The sequence below is a fragment of the Anser cygnoides genome, chromosome 2 (assembly GCF_040182565.1).
Source record: "Anser cygnoides isolate HZ-2024a breed goose chromosome 2, Taihu_goose_T2T_genome, whole genome shotgun sequence".
Classification (NCBI taxonomy): domain Eukaryota; kingdom Metazoa; phylum Chordata; class Aves; order Anseriformes; family Anatidae; genus Anser; species Anser cygnoides.
Window position 1 is genome coordinate 160,242,282 of NC_089874.1, and position 5,314 is coordinate 160,247,595.

General features: G+C 35.9%; 1 long non-coding RNA gene across 1 annotated transcript; it reads right to left on the reverse strand.

The window, feature by feature from the left end:
- Positions 1 to 1,378: 1,378 nt before the first annotated feature.
- On the reverse strand, positions 1,379 to 5,088 carry LOC106042180 (uncharacterized). Its single transcript, XR_001210952.3, has 3 exons — positions 4,924 to 5,088; positions 1,817 to 1,954; positions 1,379 to 1,630 (listed from the first exon to the last, which is right to left on the reverse strand). It is a non-coding gene; the product is annotated as an uncharacterized lncRNA (long non-coding RNA).
- Between the last annotated feature and the right edge of the window lie 226 nt (positions 5,089 to 5,314).

A 5,314-nucleotide genomic window follows, 5' to 3' on the forward strand; every position in this document is an offset into this window, starting at 1 on the left:
CTAGTGGATCTGTAGGTGACTCTGAACTGACAGGAAGACAGATGCATAAGTAGAATCTACCATTCTCACCATCTTGTGTTTTGGGGCTTGATGCTCTTCCAGAAACTTCATTCATTTGACTATTTTTTCTTAATCACCTCTAAAGGGAGAAGCCACAAGACAGACACAAGTCATATGTCACTGACAGAAATCCTATTTTCAATGCTGAGAAAATGCCTCAGCACCTGGTAATTAAAGCTAGAGACAAGACTACTTTCTATTTTTATCTTAAACTCCTGTTGCTAGAACTGTTTCAGTCCCCTTGTCAAACATTTCAGTGACAAAGAACTGGAAAGGTCATTGTATCCATCCCTTTGCTATCAGAAGCAATTATATAATCCCAGGTGGGAACAGATCAAGTTCTACCTAAAAAATGTAAACTTTCTTTCCCAACACTGTTTTCTTCCCCTCATATATTACCTAAAAGCCTGAGTGACTTTGTTCCTTCTGAAATCCTTGCTGGCCTCCAGGTAAACCAAAAGCTACCCCAAGAACTGAGAGCCTGCTGAAGTGCTCATCTCTGCCACCCATATGGGGATGTAGTTGTTCTACTTTGCATGTGGAAATTTCTTGACTTGGTAATTACATGGCTTCAACCAATGTTATCTAAGAAGCCAGAGCAAAACCTATGCAGTTGACACTGGATCATTTAAACCTCTTTTAACCTGTTAAATCAATATTGGTCTAACCTAAAAATACCAGTCCAAAAAAGTCTAGTGGGTGACTCAGTGAAACAGACAAATTAGAATTGCAGTAACATTTTCATTTATCAGGCTTCTTCCTGATATCTCCCTTTCTTCTGCTCTCACTATTACTTATTTTAAAAAATACACATGAACTTTGCTCCTGTCTATTTTAAGCAAACACACTCATGCCAGCAGTGTGGGTGCTGAGGTCAGCAGAGAAACCTTTCAAAGCTGATGTAGTGAACTCTAATGAGACCATCAGCGGTAGCCTCATCCTCTCCTGCTCCTATACAGCGTGTTTAGTTGAACTTGACATGTATTATCAGTCTGTAATTCTTTTAGTCAAGGGATAATTTTCAACATTTAGAGGAATTAGTCTTCAGGAATCTGATGAGGATACAAAATTGAAACAGCATGTATTGAGCTCCATCATTCTTGTAGGTCCCTTCTTTGAAGGTCCCTTCAAATTCAGGATATTCTATGATTCTACTGTTAAGCATGGGATGAAGGGCTATAAAGGCATGTGTGAGTGGAAGTGGATATTGTTTAATCAGGGTTGAGATATGGAGAGATATATACCAAATGTTTTTTTTTTTTTTTTTGTTTTTTTTTTGGCCTCAAGAAACAGCAATTCTCTTTAACATGGAGTGATTTTAAGGTAAAGAGGGAGAGAAAAAAAATCAGTTTGCTTTTGAATAAGTCCTGAAAAAGGTTTTCTTGCAGCTTCACTCCTCAGCACACTTTTCCACAAATAGATTCAGATGTTGGGATATCACTTGTTTGTATCTGAAGAGCAATATGTTCTTGAGCTAAAAATGTAGCATTGAGCAGATGCTGACTTGAAGAGGCACATTCCTGAAAGCAGGAGAGTTGGATGCTGTCAACAATCAATAGACAAATGGAAACTAAAAAAAAAAAAAAAAGAACAAAAAGAAAAGTCAGAAATTAGACATCACACATTTTTCATCACCGCCTTTTGACAGGGGATTGAGGAACAGGATGAATTAAACAGGTATTATTAACCCTACACACCAACTTATTTCTAATTTAGAGATGGACAAACTAAGTCACAAGTCAGTGTAACCACATACCTCACTGAGGGCATGGAGATGTTTATCTTCAGCTCCTTCCTCTGTGCAGATGTTCTACTGTGGGGCTTTTCTGCTCTGCAGAAGGCAACCTCTCCACTGAGCAATGTCCAGATTTATGGTGCCATGGGGGTTGCAAGCCTTTGATAGTTGCATGCCAAGAAGTCAGAGAAATGACACTGTGAGTCTAAAATTCAACCAGAGTACATCATAGAGACAGATATAGGAGAGAAGTGGAAAAGGAAAAGAAAAAAAAAAAAGAAAAAAAAAGAAAAAAGAAAGAAAGAAAAAAAAGAAAAAAAAAGAAAAAAAAGAAAAAAGAAAAAAAAGGAAAAAAAAAAAAGAAAAAAAAAGAAAAAAGAAAGAAAGAAAAAAAGAAAAAAAAAGAAAAAAAAAGAAAAAAGGAAAAAAAAGGAAAAGAAAAAAAGAAAAGAAAGAAAAAAGAAATAAAAAAGTAAAAAAATGGAAAAAAAAAAAAAAAAAAGATAGAGAGTGGGATTGCTCACCTTCTACCTGCTGGGTTTCCTTTTCATCCCTACCCCAATGGGATGACATTCTTTTGGGAAAAAAAAAAAAAAAGACCTCTCTCCTCCGTTACTCAGTAAACTCTACAGAGACAGGTTCTCATTGCATGGCCACAGGGTATTGAGAACCAAGTGACATGAAAACAGCAAACTGAGCTGGATAGGGCACAAAAGCCACAATCTCCCGTGTGAGAGTTTGGAAGAGTTAGAACCATGGGGACCATAAGCAGCAAGTCTTGTATGCAGATGTCATAAAAGAATCTAGTCTAACAAAATTTTAACCTTACAGATACCTAAAGGACATCTTGAATCTGAAGATCTGCTGCTCTTTCTCTGTATATTTTTGCAAATTTTTCAGATGGTATAATTTCAGATTAAGATGTTTTATCTGTGTGAAATTCACCTGTCATCTCACCTCCATGTGAGCTTCTGAAGAGATTTTCTTCCAGGCACTTGCCATTACTTATTTGCAAGATTAGATTTCCTCTTTTTTAGAAGGAGGTTTCTAAAAACATTTCTGTATTTTCTTATTTTCATGGTATAGTTTTTGACATTGCACCTTCAAGGACATGAAAATTTTTGTGGGTTTCAGTGATTTTGTTGTTGTTGTTGTTTTAAATCTACCTTCACTGCACTTCTTCCATTCTTTATCTATGTCTTTGCAGGTGATTGAGTAGAGGAACACTGTTTAACCTGAAATTTGATTATTCATTGTATTTCATGACCATACTATCTTTTTATTATTATTTATTTATTTGTTTGTTTGTTTATTTATTTATTTATTTATAAGTAAATATGTCAATGCAGAGTAGTTTTGTCTTTCTTTATTGATGCTTTTTAATTACTTTGACATTGTTATTGTTCTGTGTCATTATGACATCCTGTAACACCACTAGAGAAATTTTATTTCATTTTCCTTTTTGAAAGGAGATAATTATATAATTTAAAACAATGTCCATTCTTACTTGAAACAAGAACCCTCTGTAATGACCAACTGTTTTTCTTAAGTTGTTGTTATAACTCCTGTCATTAGCTGTTAATATAATTCCAATATGTTGGATTTTGAATTCTTCTGCAAGAAAAGGTAAATTAGGTTTCAAAGCAAAGATGACATTTTCTACAAACTGGTAGGAAATAATTACCCATTTCTTTTGAATTCTTTGTCAAAAGCAAAAGCTCAAAGGAAAACAAACAAACAAACAACAACAAAAAAACAAACAAACTAACAAACAAAAAAAAAACATAATATTTTGGACAGTTTCAGGGAAAAAGAAAAAAGAATCTGTGGGATAAACAAGTAGAAGGAGAACACGTTCTGATCAGACAGTTATTTTTCCTGTATAAAAATCCTTTTGCTTTCATCAGTACTCACTCACTCAGGAATGTTTCAGTCTTCAGTGAGTATAGGTTGAGCAGTTTTATATCTTTCTTTACTACAGCACACAGCACACTTTCAAGGACTGCACATATATGTGACTGGTCTATCACAGTCAGTCATTCTCTACTCTTCTGTAAATAAATGTTCATTCTCTCTACCCACAGAAACAGTCACATCACCAGTTCTAACTCCTTGATTAAATATGACAAGCAATTATTGAAGTGCCATTACAAACAGAGATATCCCATCCTGGTACATCCCCAGATAATGTTATTACAGCTCTGCAGCTTGAATGTAGCTCAGCTTTACAGTAAGTGGCACATTACAGCATAAAGCAAATATTCATGAGTAACATCAATGGATAGAGAAGTCATGCTCTACAGTATATAGTTTAATGAATTTGCATATGATGGAAAAGTGGAAAGATGCAATTTATGTTTTTGAATTAGAACTGATTTTTAAAAATGTAATCTCAATCTTTAAGGAAAACTGTTGCATTGCTATGTATTACGTTTACCACAAGCTGAAATGTAAAGTCGATATGTTGAAAGTTTCAATGGAATGGAAAAGTCTGACAAAACAGATTGAAAACAAAATTTTCCATCATCTCAGAGATATTTGTGCTCTGCTATGAAATTCATAGGAGCTGTTGTGCTGGTCAGTCATTCTTCTCTCAAGACGGGCCAAACTATAACTTTATGAATCACTGTCTTCAATGGGCTCCCCCAAAACCTTTGTGGTATATTTGAGGAGGCATGTCAGGTTTCCCAATAGAACATTTTGCTAGAAATCACTTTTTCTCTCTAGAACATTCATATTTCAATAGAACATTTCCATCAGGAAATTTCTAAGAGTTTCCATCAAGCTGTAATGACTCTTACAGTAATGGCCAGTGCCCTCCATCAGATTCAGGACAGTATTGGACCAATGACGCCTGAAGGAGCTCCCAATCTGAAGTCCTGATAAGTGCCTTAAATTCGTGTATAAAAATATTTGGTTTTCTATTAACCCATGCATCATGACTTTTAGGAGGCGGGTGACAGGAGGGAGGAAAAAGAGATGGCAGGAGGGAGGTGAAGTCAGGAGACAGGCAGACAGTAAGGAAGACAGGGTTATACTGATGTGGCAGCATAGAGTTAGTGAATTGAAAGAAATGGCATTAAGCATGGATTGATTAATGGCAATGACAACACAGACAAACAGCTTACAGGCTAAATCCTCTGCTCTGTGCATTTCACTGTTCCTCTGCTGCATGGCACAGAGCTGTCACATCTGCCTGGTGGCTGTTTGCCTCATTTTTCAGCTGAAGTGATGAGCAGTTGTGGGCGCAGATGAGATGGCAGCAGTCATTCAGGAGAAGCTCAAGTGGGTGATCTCTTTCCTTCCCCCACTACTGTGTCCAAAGCAATGGTGGAAGAAGGTAAACAAAGTCACTGAAAAGGAAGATCACATAGCAGCTTCTAACATTCCTTTAGTCATTTATTTTATATTTATATATTATATTCCTCTTTTTATTATTCTGGTGTTTTGTCTATTTTCTTATTTGAGGATGCAAAGACATGACCAAAAGAGAAGAAACTGATCCAAGTAAAAGGTAAT